The 19,155-nt window shown below is 44.5% G+C and overlaps 1 pseudogene; it reads right to left on the reverse strand.

The window, feature by feature from the left end:
* Positions 1 to 8,731: 8,731 nt before the first annotated feature.
* On the reverse strand, positions 8,732 to 8,849 carry LOC126429416 (5S ribosomal RNA; annotated as a pseudogene).
* Between the last annotated feature and the right edge of the window lie 10,306 nt (positions 8,850 to 19,155).

Raw genomic sequence — 19,155 nt, forward strand, 5'->3', positions numbered from 1 at the left:
TAGAAATGTTCTGCCTGATTTTACGCAGTCGGATACCATTTGTTTCAGCACGTGACAGTCACATTACAACTTTTACGGTGTTAAGGCCTGCTGTGAGTTGTTGATTTGAATGAAATGGATTCGCCATCACCGCGTGGGATTAGCCGAGCGGTCTTAGGCGCTGCAGTCATGGACTGTGAAGCTTGTCCCGGCGGAGGTTCGAGTCCTCCCTCGGGCATGGGTGTGTGTGTTTGTCCTTAGGATAATTTAGGTTAAGTAGTGTGTAAGCTTAGGGACTGATGACCTTAGGAGTTAAGTTCCATAAGATTTCACACACATTTGAACATTTTTTGATTCGCCATCAACAATTAATTTAGCATACCGAACCCGACGTTGGTTACGAGAGCTCTGGAATGTCTTCACAGCTGAGGCACTTTCTAGTTCTCCACTTCCTAGTTCTAGGTTTTCTGACCGTTGTGTTCAAGCAACTGTTTCTTTTCATTATTAGTACCCACTTTTGTGCTTCCATTGCAATGTTTTGACAATAATTCAACATGAAGCATCTTCTCAGTGTCAATATTTATGACAGCTGCACTGGAATAATTAGAGTGATGGCCCCTTTTCTGCCACCGTCTGTCAAATGCTATGCAGATGTCGTTGTTACCATCATTTTCTTCAACTGCTTCCACTGCTGCAGATTTCGCTGATTCTTCGGTGGTTTCTTTTACTGTTTCCTCTAAAGTGTCTGTGTGTCTTGAAATATTAGGGGTGGGGCATGACAGATTCACTAAAGCACACCAAGTTTTCCAGCCCTAGGACCTTTATCGACGCATCTCAGCCCATAGAAAAATCTGACGTTATTATTTTTACATTTTCAGATGTCTTAATATTTTTTCTTACTCTCGCAACTGGAAGAAGCGACTTCCAAACTAAGAACCAAACTGTTTCTTTTACACACATCTTCATTTTCAGAAATTATTATCTCCCCATGACACAAATTGCTGCATGCCCTTTGAATAAACATTGGTATTAGTACTTTAAACTTGACAGGCGCACGCAAGCTGTAGATACAAGGATAAGGCCAAAAAGTTTTTCATAAGAAAGATAGCACCTAATGTACAAAAGTGTAAAAATTATGGCAAGTTTTGAATGTATTAAAATGAGTCTGAAATCCGTAAGGAAATTCGCGAAACGAAGTACAGCACAAAATTACATGACAAGCAAGCCAATGTATTCACCATCAGTTCCTTTTGAACCTGAACATATTAGATGACAAATTATTTCTCGTCTTAAGGGATTTTCAATGATAATCGGCGACTGTTACTGTGTATATTACATTGCACTCAGATTTTATTCTTTTACATCTACATTAGGAGGAGGAGGGATATTAGTTTAGTTACATTTCGTATTCGTACTGGAAAAATCACTGCCCCTTTTAGTGATTTGGAACTGTGATACTAACAGTATTAAAAATAGCAGTTTCTCAGGTGTCATGCGGTTCTTCTTTACTAGATGCCAGCGTTTGCGAAGGAACAATGAAGAAATATTTGATGACAATGTAGTATCTCTTTTCACCCCTTGTCAAAGATCTTTGTGAAAGAAACATGATAAATATTTGATCAAATTTCTTTGTCAAAGAAATAGATAGAGGCTGAACAATGTCATGGAATCCAAGTTCGTCCTTCTTAAGGTCAATCGGACTTCTGTCTATAGGAATTTGCCAAGTCCCCAGGGTCAACTATCAAGTTTCTATTCCAGCGCAAGTTGTGGGAACACGTGTGTTCGAGCATGTTCGGAATTCAGTGAGGTAGCGAAAGGTGTCTTCTTTAAAAGAAATGTGTGAGGTATTCTGAATCGCTTGTAAAATACAGAATATCATAAGTTTAATGAATAACCAGCGGAAAAATGCTCCTGCCGGAGCACAAACAAAAGGCGAGCATGCTGCTGTTGACAGGACTCTGAAAAGTGGGATACCAGCAGTCTCATTCTACCTTCTTCAGCACCTTTACAAATTTTCCCCAAAAATTTTGCCATGCGAATATATTCACTCTCTTTTTACAATGACACCTACCTCTCACTCCCACAACCTCTCCTAACAGCAACTCGCTCACACCCACCAGTCCGTCCGCCGCTCGTGGTCTCGCGGTAGCGTTCTCGCTTCCCGAGCACGGGGTCCCGGGTTCGATTCCCGGCGGGGTCAGGGATTTTCACCTGCCTCGAGATGACTGGGTGTTTGTGTTGTCCTCATCATTTCATCATCATCCAGGAAAGTGGCGAAATTGGACTGAGCAAAGATTGGATAATTGTACGGGCGCTGATAACCACGCAGTTGAGCGCCCAACAAACCAAACATCATCATCATCATCATCACCCACCAGTCCATTGCTGTAAGTCGCTCACACCCATATATTCCTAGTTGCACTTTTCACTCAATCAACTCATTGACATCATGTCTTTGAGGCTCTCCAACTATCACTGCCTCCTGTCTCACAGCCATGGTCTCCTTCGTTGTGTCCTGCTGGTAATGCCTCCCCTTATTTCCACTGTCTCTCTCTTGCTCTTTTTACTGCCGCTATCTCATTCACTCCCTACCACTGCTGCTGTCTCTTCTCGCTGTCACTAACTCCCTCTTCCTCCTTGTCATTGACTCTCTCTGTCATTATCATTCACTTTCACTTTCTCCTTCTCTTGATTCCTCTCTCACTGGCACTGCCTCCTTCACTCTTTTCCTAGCACTGTCTTTCGTTGTCAACTATGTTCCACTGCCACTGTGTCCTCTCTTCTTCTCGCATACTGCCATTGTGTCTCCTTTGCTCTTACTGTATCACAACCACTGCCCACTATCTTCAAGTATTTACTACTTTTCTGTCTGTTTCCCACCGTCACTGTCTGATTCTCTCTAAGCATAAGAAACTGAGAATGTGTTCGCATGCCAAAAGTTGTGGGAAAGTATTTAAAGGCGCTGGGGAAGGCAGAATGAGGTACGCAGCTGGTATCCCACCCTGTAGTAGGAGTCTTTGTAGACGGGAGCATATTCGCGTTTTTTGTGCTCCGACAGGAGAATTTTTCCTGTAGTTTCCTTCTTATCACAACCACGGCAAAGCATGTCACTCACATGACGAGAAGTTTATGAGTCAATAAAATTTTGATAGTTTAATTACATGAAACTGAATTTACGCGAAACTAATTTTCAACCTCAATCGGATTTTACGTGCACAGAAATTTAGCATGTGCTTCATTGCTATGACATGGGGTTCCCAGGTTTCTTCTGATGACAACTGAGACACTCTACAGCACATTTCTTCCTTCTACGTCACTTTATAAACTACGTTTTCGCCTCACGCCAGATTTTACGTGCGTGTATTACGCGTACGGGAAGGGTAACTTTGAACCACTGTACCTAGGTAACGGATAAAGATATCTAGAAAAGTTTTGAGGACGTACCAGGTCTTGATCTTAGGAATATATCGGAACATTTTCAGCTATTTGCTGTGCGTAGCCGTTTTGGAATCCGCGACTCGGTTTTGGTACCCAAAAACCATGTTTTGGGGATGTTTCTCTATGACGGATAAAGTTTTGTTGGAAACAGGAAGGTAGCACCAGTAGATAAATGTGTGGAGTATATAACATTAAAATTTGCCGTTATTTATGATTTAGATTCCGCCTCACACTGGATTTTATTTGCGTATTTTACGTGCACATTTCAGGTAACTTCAAACACATATATTTCGGAAACAGATCTACGTCTACATCTGCATACATATTCCGCAAGCCAGCGTACGGTGTTTGGCGGAGTGTACTCTGTACCACTACTAGTCATTTTCTTTCCTATCCCACTCGGAAACAGAGCGAGGAAAAAACGATTATCTATATGCTTCCGTATCAGCCCTAATTTCTCGTATCTTACGTTCATGGTACTTAAAATAAATGTATGTTGACGGCAGTAAAATCGTTCTGATGTCAGTTTCTAAATTTTTTCAAAAGTGTTCTTCGAAAACACCGTCGCCTTCTCACCAGGGATTCCCATTTGAGTTTCCGAAATATTTCCGTAATATTTGCGTGTCATTCGAACCCACTGGTCACAAATCTAGCTGCCCGCCTCTGAATTGCTCGGGCGCTGATGACCGCCATGTTGAGTGCCATAAAGGTGCAACAACAACAACCTGCATTGCTTCGATGTCCTTCTTTCTTCCGACCTGGTACAGATCCCAAACACTCGAGCAGTACTCAAGAATAGGTCGCACTATCGTTTACAGGTGAACCACACTTTCCTAAAATTCTCTCAATCAACCGAAGTCTACTATACTCCTTCCCTACCACAATTCTCATATGCTCGTTCCATTTCATATCGCTTTGAAAGGGTGGGCCTAGATATTTAAACGACATGACTGTGTCAAGCAGGTCACTACTAATGCTGTATCTGAACATTACGGGTTTGTTTTTCCTACTCATTCGCATTAACTTATATTTTTCTACATTTAGAACCAGCCGCTATTTATCATACCAACTATAAATTTTGTCTAAGTCATCTTGTACCTCCCCCCAATTAGCTCATTTAACTTCTAAACCTTGCCATACTATCCACTATTACCTACAAACAACCGTAGACTGCTGCTCACCCTGTCCGTCATATCATTTATGCATACAGAAAATAATAGCGGTCCTATCACACTTCCCTGCGGAACTCCTGAGTATGCTCTTGTTCAAGTTTGTTCGATATTGAGATCTTAAGAACATGTAGTAAAAATGTCAGCCATTTTGTGCATAGCCGTCGTGCAGTCCACTGCTTGGGTTTGGTACGAAAAAATGGTAAAATTTTCTTGGGGTCTTCTAAGGAACCATCCATGAACTAATGGTGCCTCTACAACCACATTAAGGCCCATCGTAGAGCACATCAAATGCGAAAAGAACTATCCCATTTTCTCCACTTGCCTAAGCAGGAGGAAGTGTGTAATATTCATACTTTGAAGTTATATTGTAGGATAGTATCACTAAGACGATCCTTCTCTTAGGTATGCAAATGTTCCCTAGCCCAAGGCTACCCAAGATACTTGACTCTACATTTCTATCACAAATAGCACTAGAGGTATGCTCCCCGGAGGAATACCGTTTCTACGCGCCGCGTTATGGAACATCCTACATTAGGTAGCGCATGCTGTCTCATACGTACCGATTGCTTCAACTATTGAAAACGGTCTCATAAATGCAAAATTAAACATTTCCTGGTAATGTGAATAAAGACTCTTACTTTTATGTGAGGAAGCCCATCCTTACATTAAGATCGCTGTTTCTGCTACAATTTGCATTGCTCTCGCCGAACTCTTCTCACCTAAAACGCATTTGGAGACGTCTTGTCCTAGAGTACAGGGGAAATGTTGAAGTTCAGAATCTTCCTCCATTAAGTTAACTAATATTCCTTCTTTAAGTTACAGTGAGAATACTGGATTGAATTTATGGTCCGTTTTTTTCTTTAGTGTTGTATTTAGTTTTATGGCCGGGTATTTTTCTCGCTTGTCACCCGTAGAAGAATGTTTGCAATCTACGATTTAAAAATAACTGTTCACATTGTTCTCCGGATTGTAGGTGGATGTTAGGAATGCACAGTATTTTCATTACAAGATATGTTACTTTTTAATGATTAACTTCTTTCAGCCCTTAATCTTACTAATCGGGATGCTCATTTATCTGTGAATATGCATGGTTCATACCTTGCGTCGATCGTCATTGTACGTTCGAGATGATCGAAGCGTCCCTAGTTTCATCCCTGCTTTGATAAAGGTCGGATTTCTAAAGTAAACCTCATCTTTATTTTATGTGCTCTCTCTCTCTCTCTCTCTCTCCCTTCCCCCCCCCCCCCCCTCCTGCCCCCCCTCTCTCTCTCTTTCTCTCTCTGGCTGAAAGTCCTTATGAAGACGAAGACAAATAAGTCGCAACCTGTTATTGTGTTTCCATTTCCTCACCTAATATGTGAGAATCATATCAGAGTAGCACAGCTGACATTATTTGTCGCCGTGAACAACACAAATCGGAACAGATAGTTACGAGGGCGATTTTGACCAGATGCCTTGAAGCGATACTAGTAGTAAACTTCGTTGACTGACGGAACTCACTTGTGAGCAACATGAGTGACAGTTGCAGATAGCTAATGAATTATTTAGGTGATTACAAGTTACTATTAATGTATCGTCAGTCTTTGTTTTTATTTATTTATTTGCGTACCCCAACTCTTTGACATAGGAATGGAGCAAACCAGTGTTTTATTTCAATAAACGTCGTGCTGGGTCACACTTCCTCATCCTTTTCATGACCCTCCTATTAAGTGTAAGAGAATAATAATGTGTGAAACAAATAAGAACTAGAAGGGCGTGTGTAGCTCCAAAGATAGGTAGTAGGGCAGTAGGCTTCACAATGCACAAACTAGCAAGGCTCCAAGCAGGAATGGCCTGTGATGCTTGAGACAGATCAGTTTGGTTAGAGTAGAGAAGGCACCGGTCGGCCGTCAGCCAATGAGAGCGAGAGATACGAACAAGGGACGTTGGGTCCGCCCAGGAGCCCTCTGGGGTGGACAGTTCGCTGGAGCGTGCTGGATATAGGAAGCGCGGAGACGCTGCGGCTGCGGTATGGGAAGATGTGGTAAGAATGCGATATTCTTCTTAATACGTTTCTAGGCGATGCAGCTAGTTCCAGTCTAGGTGCAGAAATACTGAACGAGGCAATAACTGTTCCAATTTTGGCAAACTGAGTGCTTTTCTAGGTCATAGTCACAACGGTTTTGTACTAGTATGAGCAAGTAGTTCTTGAGACGGTAAGGCGAAGAGCAGATAGTAATACGGTTCTTTTCGTTATAGTATATGATTTCAAATCGTGGTATAAATTTTGTCGGGAGAAATTGATATTTTGTGGTATTTTCTATGCCATGTATATCGGGGCGCATGCTGGCGCTCTTTTTCACATGGCACCTCCAGTGCCCAGAGGAATGCATTCTGTGAGTAAAAATAACGATAGGAAGTGGTGTAGATTAAGGATAGGAATTGTGTTGCCTTAAGTTTTGCCTAATTATTTTGTGAATTTTGATGTGTTCCTTTTTGTGTTGTGTCGTGCAGACAAGGAATGAGGGCGTCAGTAGTAATAGTATTTCGCTTTTGTAAAGTTCTTTCGCGTTAAGACATTAAAATTAATTTTCTGAAATGAGAGGGGCACGTTTTCTGAAAGTCTTGTAAATTTACAGGGGGTTTGTGCGACATTGACGGTTATTGCTCACATCATGTGGTATGTGAGGGTGGCTTCTGACTTATTAATGACATGGGGACTATACTTAACCACTTCGAGAGCTCATTAGTGCAATTCTTAGTGTAACTATTTTATCGTCTCTCGTAATCTTTGGAAGTTTTGTGTCGAAGCCCACCATGTTTACGATACTGGAGATACTGGACGGTCTGACCACGTGTTCAGTTTGTGCTTTGTTTGGATAAATACTCATTCGAATGACTATGGTCTTCAGCCATGCCTGTCATGTTAAAACCAGAGCTTTTGCCGTAATATTTCCGATGAGAGAAGCATCTTTGCTCGCTTCTGCCAACTTGCTCTGGAATCACCTGAGCCTCGACGGTACAGATTACGGAAATTGCTGTAGAAACGCCCTTTAATTCGGTTTACCTACTAATAAGTTTAATAACGTGTAGTTCTTCTTGTCCGGTCTTTCTTTGTGCTTATGGAACTCTCAACTTGCCGACGATTGCCTAGTGTTTCTGGTTTCTTGCATTTGCGCTTTGCGTATAGCTATGCAATAGAATGTCGACGCTGTGAGTAAATTCATGTGTGTATGTGTGTGCGTGTGTGTGGGGGGGGGGGGGGGCATGTTTTAAATGAAGTTATCGAGTTGATTAGAGAGAGAGCAGAATGTTCATCCTACCATCTTCCGCATAGTGTGGCCCACAGTAATACGAAATAAGAGACCATTTGCATATTTCATTTAGATTCGTGTGTAGAGTCAGGTATGTGTAGAATCAAATGAACGAGAGTTTTGCTTAAAGAATAAATGCCAGGTCTATCACAGTCAAAATTACGAAGTTGTAACCGAAAATTATACCCCCTTCCTTAGTAAATCCACTCAGTAACCAACAACAAGCAATGAAAGATAGTTACTGCCCCCATAAAAGATGTTCGATAATAGTAATTGTCTTAGGCCGTATTCTTATCAGGTTCAGACAGTACTTATACCCCTAGCTGAGGCATGCTTATAGCACAGCATGCGTTACCACCTCCCCCCCCCCCCCCCCACCGCATGCGTTGGTTTGGTGTGCAAGGATAGTTATTCGTTGCCCACATTGTTTCCTTTAAAAATTGTCAGATTCCTTTGAAGTTTATAGCAATTTCCTTGCACCCGTAACCTCAGTACAGTGTATGTTATGAGAGTCACTTGGTAGCACACTACAACAATTAAAGAGAATTAGAACCATCCAATGAAGGTGCAAGCCTTTGCTGCATATCTGGCAAATTAAAATTTTAGAACCACCGGCTACAGGCTAATCGCGTATCCCTCTGCAAATGCAGCACCCCGTCTTCAGGCTACGAGTGGCCTACCGGCACCATCCGACTACCGTGTCATCCTCAGTGGAGGATGCAAATAGGAGAGGCGTGGGGTCAGCACACCGCCCTCCCGGTCGTAAGATGGTATTCTTGACCGAAGCCGCTACTATTCGGTCGAGTAGCTCCTCAATTGGCATCACGAGGCTGAGTGCAGCCCGAAAAATGGCAACAGCGCATGACGGCCTGGATGGTCACCCATCCAAGTGCTGACTACGCCCGACAGCGCTTAACTTCAGTGATCTCACGGGAACCGGTGTAGCCACTGCGGCATGGCCGTTGCCTCTGCAAATACACGGTGTAATAAAAATGTACGATGCAAATTGCAAGACATATTCCTCACACGCAAACGAAGAAATTATGCTATATGAACATGGGTGTGGAAACGCTTTGTTCCCATGTTTCAAGTCATGTTCTCCAACTCAGTACTCATGGGGAACACACACGAACAGAAGGCAACAGCATACCCCATGCAACTCTTTCTCACAGGAGATGTACAATATGCCCTCCATGGGCGTTGACACATTCACCAATCTTCCGCTGTAGAGAATTTCGGATGCGCTGATGTATCCCTGGGGTACTGCGTGTGGTTTCGCAGTCTCCTATAATACGGCCAAGGAGACTCTCAACATCTTGTACTGCGGTTCCATGCGCTAGAGCTTTCAAATGACCCCCCCCCCCCCTCCACACACACACACACACACACACACACACATACACACACACAAATAAAAGTCCAGTGGATTTAGGTCCGGAGAGCGTGGAGGCCAGGCAGTTAGTCATCTCTAATTGTCCATCTGTCACCGAATCTGTTATTTAGAAGCCAACGGTCATATTACTAAAATGACGATGTGCTCCGTCGTGCAGGCAGTACATGTTTTGTCGCACAAATAAAGGCAGTTCTGATAACAGATCAGGCAGGACATTCTCTACGGAATTACGGTAACTTTGTCCTTTGAGCGCAGGTGGAAAGAAGTGAGGTGCTATCAGACAGTCACCAACAATGCCGGCCCAAACACTGACAGAAAATCTTTGTTGATGACTTGCTTCAACAGTTGCGTAGGATTGATGACATGCCGATTGCGATCTCGTTGAAACGACGCCTCACCTGTGAACAGCAAAGTTGCACTAAAATTACGGTGACACTTTGTTGAATAAACCATTCGCAGAGGAGTACCCGTGCAGGAATATCAGCTGCTGATAATGCCTACACATGGTATGGATACAGCTGGTCCTCGTATAACATTCGCCAGACAGTCATGTGGCGAACATCCAGTGTTGCAGCTGCATGTCTTGTATTGATATCAGGGTCGTCGTCAACTGCATGAAGAATTGCCGCCTCCCACTGCGGTGCCTTCGTCTTCTGGGCCTCCCCCAGTCGCGAGTATTAGGCTCGAATGCTCAATGTCCCGCAAGACGACGATCAATGGCTTCCAACATTTTCTTGTCGATGCACTTTCGTCCTGGAAACCTCTCCCAGTACACTCGTTGAGCGCGAGCGCCACTGCCGTCAGCTAATCCTTACCTCAAATGGGCATCTGCCATCTCTGTATTTATGTTCACTGCCATTGCACGAGCCGTGTCTGTGATTAACTCTACGCGGTAAACCGCGTGTTGCAACGGTCGTACTGATCGCTGTAAAAGTTGTTACCCGTAAACAAGCAATGATGTACATCACGTGGCAACAGGGCATGTAAAACAAAACACTGGCGGTGGACAGCGTAACCAGATGTCACCAAGAGTGCATGTTCCCCATGACTCTAACGTTCCGTTCTTGTGTGTTTCCCATAATTAATGAGTTGGAGAGAGTGAGTTGTACATGGAAACTGTTATATAGCTAGGGAAGGCCGAAATGCACGCTATAAGCTCACGCAGGATGGCGTGAGGTCTGAAACAGGATACGTAATGAATGCTATAAAGAAAAGTACGTAGCTGCTGGAATACTTAACTTTAATCCATCATTTGTATACATCGTTCTTGATGAGACATGCTTCATACGATAACTATCAATTGCTATGGCGCCTTGTTAGGTCGTAGCCATTGACTTAGCTGAAGGCTATGCTAACTATCGTCTTGGCAAATGAGAGAGTCTTCGTCAGTGTCTGTTGCTAGCTACGACGGCTGTACAACTGGGGCGAGTGCTAGTAAGTCTCTCGAGACCTGCCGTGTGGTGGCGCTCGGTCTGCGATCACTGACAGTGGCGACACGCGGGTCCGACATGTACTAATGGACCGCGGCCGATTTAAAGCTACCACCTAGCAAGTGTGGTGCCTGGCGGTGACACCACAGAAACAAAACGTTTCCTGACCCACGTTCGCATAACATAATTTCTTCGTCTCTTTGTGAGGAATGTGTCCTGCAATTTGCGCCGTACATTTGTAATTACGGTTACAAAAGCTTTTGAAAAGGACAGTATCGTTTGAGCATTGGTGTAGACGCCACATTCGTGTCCTAGAATGTATAGTTTATATCGTAGAGTACGGAACAGGTCCCTCAATCGAACCTTGAGCGGCTCGTGTTATAATAGGTATTATGCTCGTGTTAACGATCCCATTGCTGAAGAAGAATCGCCTCGCCCTTAGGAATAAATTAGTTACACTGAACATGTGTACTGGACATGCGGTTCGAGATAATCAAATAGTTATTAATCCATCAAACCAGATGTGGTCAAATGCCCTCTTTGCGTCCAGTGCTCTCTCCTTGGCGCAGGAACAATAGTACTCTCGAAGAAGCCAGTTGGATGCATTATAATACGAGCCTGCGCCGACTTCTGTGAAATCTACGGCAACAGCTAAAGCAGCGTAGCGACCGAGCGCGACAAGCCTGTCCACGTTCGCACGCGGCTTCATTCAGCGGCGAGTCTTCGCTGCTGATCCATGGTTACACAGTTGATGTGAGGCCACCATAAATACAAGTGCAGCTCTTGGCTGCCTTTATACTGCGACGTAACATAAAAACAACTGGAAACCGAAACGGAAAGAGCATTGGTGGATGAGAGAATTATGTTGCCATAGAATGCAATATGGTGAAAGAAACGATTAAAATATTTTCTCGATTTTGGTTGCAGGATTTCGATCAATTAATCACGATGATCGGGCAAATAAGAAAAACGTAAATCTAGTTTCGAGATGAGGTTACTGCGAAGGAGAGGTTCGCAACTGCTTTGAGATTCTTGTGCCCTGTGTTGGTGGAACCGCGGAACTCAGTCGTCCTCAGGTTTGGCGCTCACAGCTGCCAACGGAGTGCCGTGTCGTCTTCGATTAGAGCAAATCGTGGAGACGACAGGCTTCTATTCTCTGTCTAACTGGTAGCCGCTATCACGGTTCATCATATTCATCGCCAGAAGTATTTACACAGATTCTTTCATTATTAAAGAAAAGCCAATCTCAGTGGCTTGAGTAACGATCCCTCACGCTCTTCTCTCAATCGACCAGGAGTTACTAATCCACTGACTTTCGTGTCGGGAATATCTACAAAACTGTAAAGTGCATGTGAACTCGGCTGTCTTCTCAAAAAGGTATATAAGCATAAGTCAGCGGCAACAGTCTTTTTTTTTTTTTTTTTTTTTTGCTTTTTTAGTTTTCAGTAATACTTGTTTTTCCGCGCAGGATTAGCCGAGCGGTCTAAGGCGCTGCAGTCATGGACTGTGCGGCTGGTCCCGGCGGAGGTTTGAGTCCTCCCTCGGGCATGGGGGTGTGTGTTTCTCCTTTGGATAATTTAGGTTAAGTAGTGTGTAAGCTTAGGGACTGATGACCTTAGCAGTTAAGTCCCATAAGATTTCACACACATTTTTTTTGAATACTTGTTTTCCTAAGATGCTAAACACAGAACCCAGAACACCAAAAGCATTTTCTTCCCCTCTATGTGCTCTTGACAATACATAATTGATCATTGATCATTCTTTCCGTAGAATCTTTATCAGGGTTGCCGGCAAATGGTTTCGTGGTACATTCGTTTAATGCGAATGCTCTGTCAGCCAAGGTAAATAAGAAAGTTCAGTTGCATATGGTACTTGCAGTACAGTCCGTAAATGTAGAAGATATGTTCCCCTACTATTCCCATACTATCTGCATTGGACCTCACACACAGAAGATGCCCCGTTATAGGAGATTTAGAAGACGTTCCCGTACAACTGTTTTCAAGGCCATCGACGATTTGGAGATTACTACAGCTAGTGGTTTGGAGCCCAAGTTACACTGCAGGGCCCCTCTGTATTTTGTGGATGTGTTCTGAATTTCACCTTTACCAAAGTTGATGTTGCGTAGTGTGGTAATGGTTGGATAACTATTGCAGTAACGCGGCATAATGGCGAAAAAGTTAAAACAGTGCCAGCACTCGAGACGTGTAATAGTACGAGAATGTAGAGGAAATATTCAGCGGTTTTTGCTGTACAACTTGGTATTTTTGAACACACTGCCATCAGATATTCTACCCTGGCAGGCAACATCTACACACAGGAAACTGTAATTTACATCCACTTGAGCACGTAACGCAATTCTAAAAAAAATCTGGTGGTTTTAATACTCTGTACCTCAGTTGATGGATGTTTGTAATACGACGAGCTTCCCTTCAGGTTTATCTTTCCAGGAATGTGAACATTATACAGCAACCAAAGCACATTGTTGGAGGAGCAGAATAGGCGTACTACTAGTTAAGACGTAACCGCTCCTAGGTCACCAGAAACACCTCAATCCAAAAGGCGCACCGAGTGAGATGGCGCACTGTTTGACACACTGGACTCAAATTCGAGAAGACGCGGTTCAAATCCGCCTCGTGCCATCCCAATACAGGTTTCCCATAATTTCTTTCCCCTTCAAGTAAATGATGGGACGGTTCGTTTGAAATGGCATGGCTGATATCCTTCCTCATCCTTGAAAGAATTCGAGCTTGTGCTCCGTCTCCAATGACCTCGATGTCGACGGATTTTTAAACCCTAATCTTCATTTTTTAGAGGAGTCTCACAGCCCTACAATGAAATCAGACAGTACTAATGAAAGAATTCCCAATCCTGAAACAGAGTGCAACGGTGGCCACAGATCCTTATTTCTCATCTGGGCATAATATTGATAGTGAGTTGTGAAAGTACAGTCTATCGCTAATGAAGCATGCTATTAGTAATTTATTATGCTGAATCAGAAACTATTCGTATAATTATGTCAACGAAAATTGCACCCACCACAAAGTTCCGAGAGCATAAAAGGCATTCCAGTAACAACTTTACCTTATTTATTTCCAATCCCAAATTTATGAAAATTCTGCATCCAAACACCTTCAAGGCATACCAGGACGACTGTCTAAAATAATATGTGTAAATCGGTTCCTCTGTTATGGTGCAAAACCGTGTGGCCCTGAGACACCCTCGGGCTTCATACAACATGCGAGTCGACACATGCGAAATAAAGACCAGAGCTCAGAAGTTCATGTAAGATGTAAGGTGGGTTAATGATGCCACAGCGGCACCACATTTCACCACAATTCCATCCAACGATACCGTGGACGTGTCACACGATGTGGGAAGGTCGTCACCCTCCCCCCTCTTACCCGCATTTAACCCATTATTTTGACACCTCTGCAATGGAGGTCAGAACCGCGACGCCCATCGTTCAACATCAGACAGTTTTCTTATGGGTGGCTGAGATAACATTTCAGACACACCGCCGCTCAAAATCGACATGAAAAGGCCCCAGGGTGTGGCACAAATGGCGTCAATGAAAACGCCCCCTGCACCCCTTGCCATTTCACGATCGAAAACGACAGTTGACGAGCAACAGGACGACTTTCTTGACAACCTTTGCCACTGCTGAACCTCCCAGACTATTCAACCCTTCTCTAAGGACATCGTGGTCTGATACCTTTGCAGTGAAATGAGACCGCAATTTTTGCCGTGGCATACAGCATGGAACCACTAGGGACCGTTCAAAACCATTCGATGAAATCTGAACGTGATCTAAACCAGTAAAGAGTTTTTAATGCATTTCAGTCCTACTGTGACCTGTGGTGTGATTACAAAGGTGTACAACATTGATATACTCTTGAATAAAACGGTGAGGGGTGCTTTTAAGCCCCCCCCCCCCCCAGTTCAGCAACATCCTTAGTGCCACCGCCACCCACGCTTCTTTGTTGACCACGTTAAACGTGTACCTGTCAGAGCCATCGACATCCATTCAGCTGAGTGCCACCACACAGCTGCTGTAGTGCTAGAGAGTAGGCAACCCCTTTGACTCCCTTTAGGTGGGGTTGCCTGCCCTCAGGCGCTAGGGCAGCTTTGAGGCAGTACTCAGGTGAATGGCTGTCGATGACTCTAATGGGTCGAATTTAAATTTGCTCAACGAAGGTGCATGGGTGGCACCGAGGGTGTTGCCGAACTGGGGGGGGGGGGGGGGGGGGGGAGGGGTCTGAGAGGGACCCTTTGCCGTTTTGCGCACACACACTGAATGTTTCATCCCTCTGTGATCATACAACAGGAAGGCTGAAAAAGTGTTAACAGCCTTTGCTGCTTTGGACGACGTACAGATTTTGTCGACTGGTTGCACCCTGTATACCAGAGCAACAATTGCGGTCGCAGTACACTCCAAAGGGCTCGGATCACGTTCAGAGGAATTGCATCCCTGTGACGTTCTAAGAGAAGAGTTGTCACCAGGGTCGAATGTTGTCAAGAATGTCGTCCTGGCCACGCGGGATTAGCCGAGCGGTCTCGGGCGCTGCAGTCATGGACTGTGCGGCTGGTCCCGGTGGAGGTTAGAATCCTCCCTCGAGCATGGGTGTATGTGTTTGCCCTTAGGATAATTTAGGTTAAGTAGTGTGTAAGCTTCGGTACTGACGACCTTAGCAGTTTAGTCCCATAAGATTTCACACACATTTGAACATGTTTTTGTCGTCCTGTTGTTCATCGCACAGTGAACTGTCGTTTTCGACAGCAAAATGTGTGGGAATCAAGGTTCTAGGGGATGCGGTTGTTTCGTTGACAGACTTTATGGCAGATTCTAAGGGCTTTTCGTGTCGATTCTGGTGGCGATGTGTCAAAAATAGTTTCCTCGGCCACACACCACACATGTCCAATGTTTGTGGTCTAGTTGCTGCCTCTGTATCACGGGGTCCCGCGTTCGATTCCCTGCCGGGTCGGAGTGATTTAAAATGGAATGATCATATAAAATTAATCGTCGGTAAAGCAGATGCCAGACTGAGATTTATTAGAAGAATCCTAAGGAAATGCAGTTCGAAAACAAAGGAGGTAGGTTACAGTACGCTTGTTCGCCCACTGCTTGAATACTGCTCACTGGTGTGGGGTCCGTACTAGATAGGGTTGATAGAAGAGATAGAGAAGATCCAACGGAGAGCAGCGCGCTTCGCTACAGGATCATTTAGCAATCGGGAAAGCTTTACGGAGATGATAAACTCCAGTGGTAGACTCTGTAAGAGAGACGCTCAGTAGCTCGGTACAGGCTTTTGTTCAAATTTCGAGAACATACCTTCACCGAGGAGTCAAGCAGTACATTGCCCCCTCCTAAGTATATCTCGCGAAGAGACAATGAGGATAAAATCAGAGAGATTAGAGCCCACACAGAGGCATACCGACAATCTTTCTTTCCACGAACAATACGAGACTGGAACAGAAGGGAGAACCAATAGAGGTACTCAAGGTACCCTTCGCCACACACCCTCAGGTGGCTTGCGGAGTATGGATGTAGATGTAGATGTAGATGTAGAAGGTCACGTGGACGAAATCAGTCAGATGCACATTACACTCACAAACAGACAATCGTTAGACTGGATAATGAACATTATAAACTGTCCTGTCACATTAATGTGATCATCTGTGAGAAGACTGAATAACGACGTTTTGCACAGTGGATCACCGCAAGAGGTGCAGAAAGAGAGTCAGTAAGGTCCTGGAAAGTGTCGACAGGGATGTGGAGCCATGCCGACTCCAGTGCCGTGGCCAGCTGCGCAAGGTCTCTCGGTTGAGGATCCGTGGTGCGAACGGCCCGATAGAGATGGTACCACAGATTTTCTATTGGTTTTAAATCCGGGAGTTTGGTGTCCAGGGGAGTATGGTAAACTCATCCTGGTACTCTTCGAACCGCGCACTTACACCGCGAGGTCTATGATATGGTGCATCGTCCTGCTAGTAGATACCATCTTGCGTGTCGGACAGACATAGTCCCCAGAGGATAGAAGCAAACTTATATTGATCTATTGTGCCTTCCAGAATGACGACATCACCCAGGGAATGCCACGAAAACATTCCCCAGGCCATAACTCTCCCTCATCCGGCCTGCCTCTTCTGAAGACCCAGCGGCCATCTCCCCGACAGGCACAAAACTTGATTCATTCGTCGCCACTCAGTGGACCTCCAGTAGTGGTACCGACATGCAAGTTCCAGCCTTCATCGCCAATGAGTACCAGTGAGCATCGGTGTGTGAACCAGGCGCCTCCTGCGGAGGTCCGTACACGGCAATGTTCGCTGAAAGGTCGTTGAGCAGACGCTGTTGGTAGCCCCTTGGTTCATCTGGCCGGTTAGCTGCTCGTAAGTTGTTCGTCTGTTCGCCCGTACACAGGTCCGCAGCCGTAGTCCACAGTTGCTAACTACGGCCTTTGGTGCAACGCCGGTTTTGGAAGCGCCATTTTGCCATGCACGGCATACTTTAACCACAACGGCACAAGAATATTTTACAAAGTTTGCCATTCCCGAAATGATTCCACCTTCAGCCCGAGAAAACAATGATCATGCCCTTTAGGATGTCAGATACATCGCTCCACTGCCGCATTATAACTACGACTGCACGGTTTTCCGTGACCCTCCGACGTGCTCTATAGAGGGTGGTCCATTGATAGTGACCAGGCCAAATATCTCACGAAATAAGCGTCAAACGAGAAAACTACAAAAAACGAAACTCGTCTAGCTTGAAGGAGGAAACCAGATGGCGCTATAGTTGGCCCGTTAAATGGCGTTGCCATAGGTCAAACGGATATCAACTGCGTTTTTTTTTTTTTAAATAGGACCCCCATTTTTATTACATATTTGTGTAGTACCTAAAGAAATATTAATGTTTTAGTTGGACCACTTTTTTCGCTTTGTGATAGATGGCGCTGTAGTAGTCACAAATGTATAAGTACGTGGTATCACGTAACATACCGTCAGTGCGGACGGTATTTGCTTCGTGATACATCACCCGTGTTAAAATGGACGCATTACCAATTGCGGAAAAGGTCGATATCGTGTTGATGTATGGCTATTGTGATCAAAATGCCCAACGGGCGTGTGCTATGTACGCTGCTCGGTATCCTGGACGACATCATCCAAGTGTCCGGACCGTTCACTGGATAGTTACGTTATTTATGGAAACAGGAAGTGTTCGGCCACGTGTGAAACCTCAACCACGACCTGCAACGAATGGTGATGCCCAAGTAGGTGTTGTAGCTGCTGTCGCGGTTAATCCGCACATCAGTAGCAGAGAAATTGCGTGAGAATCGGAAATCTCAAAAACGTCGGTGTTGAGAATGCTACATCAACATCGATTGCATCCGTACCATATTTCTATGCACCAGGAACTGCATGGCGACGACTTTGAACGTCGTGTACAGTTCTGCCGATGGGCACAAGAGAAATTATGGGACGATGACAGATTTTTTGCAGCGTTCTATTTAGCGAGGAAGCGTTATTCACCAACAACGGTAATGTAAACCGGCATAATATGCACTATTGGGCAACGGAAAATACACGATGGCTGCGACAAGTGGAACATCAGCGACCTTGGCGGGTTAATGTATGGTGCGGCATTGTGAGAGGAAGGATAATTGGCCCCCATTTTATCGATGGCAATCTAAATGGTGCAGTGTATGCTGATTTCCTACGTAATGTTCTACCGATGTTACTACAAGATGTTTCACTGCATGACAGAATGGCGATGTACTTCCAACATGATGGATGTCCGGCACATAGCACGCGTGTAGTTGAAGCGGTATTGAATAGCACATTTCATGACAGGTGGATTGGTCGTCGAAGCACCATACCATGGCCCGCACGTTCACCGGATCTTTCTGTGGGGAAATTTGAAGGGTATTTGCTATCGTGATCCACCTACAACGCCTAACAACATGCGTCAGCGCATTGTCAATGCATGTGCGAACATTACTGAAGGCGAACTGCTCGCTGTTGGGAGGAATGTCGTTACACGTATTTCCAAATGCACTGAAGTTGATGGACATCATTTTGAGCATTTATTGCATTAATGTGGTATTTACAGGTTATCCCGCTGTAACAGCATGCGTTCTCAGAAATGATAAGTTCACAAAAGTACATGTATCACATTGGAACAACCGAAATAAAATGTTCAAACGTACCTACGTTCTGTATTTTAATTTAAAAATTCTGCCTTTTACCAACTGTTCGTCTAAAATTGTGAGCCATATGTTTGTGACTATTACAGCGCCATCTATCACAAAGCGAAAAAAGTGGTCCAACTAAAACATTCATATTTCTTTACGTACTAAACGAATATGTAATAAAAAATGGGGGTTCCTATTTAAAAAAAACGTAGTTGATATCCGTTTGACCTATGGCAGCGCCATGTGGTTTCCCCCTTCAAG

Source organism: Schistocerca serialis, chromosome 1, assembly GCF_023864345.2.
Source record: "Schistocerca serialis cubense isolate TAMUIC-IGC-003099 chromosome 1, iqSchSeri2.2, whole genome shotgun sequence".
In the NCBI taxonomy this organism is placed as follows: Eukaryota; Metazoa; Arthropoda; class Insecta; order Orthoptera; family Acrididae; genus Schistocerca; species Schistocerca serialis.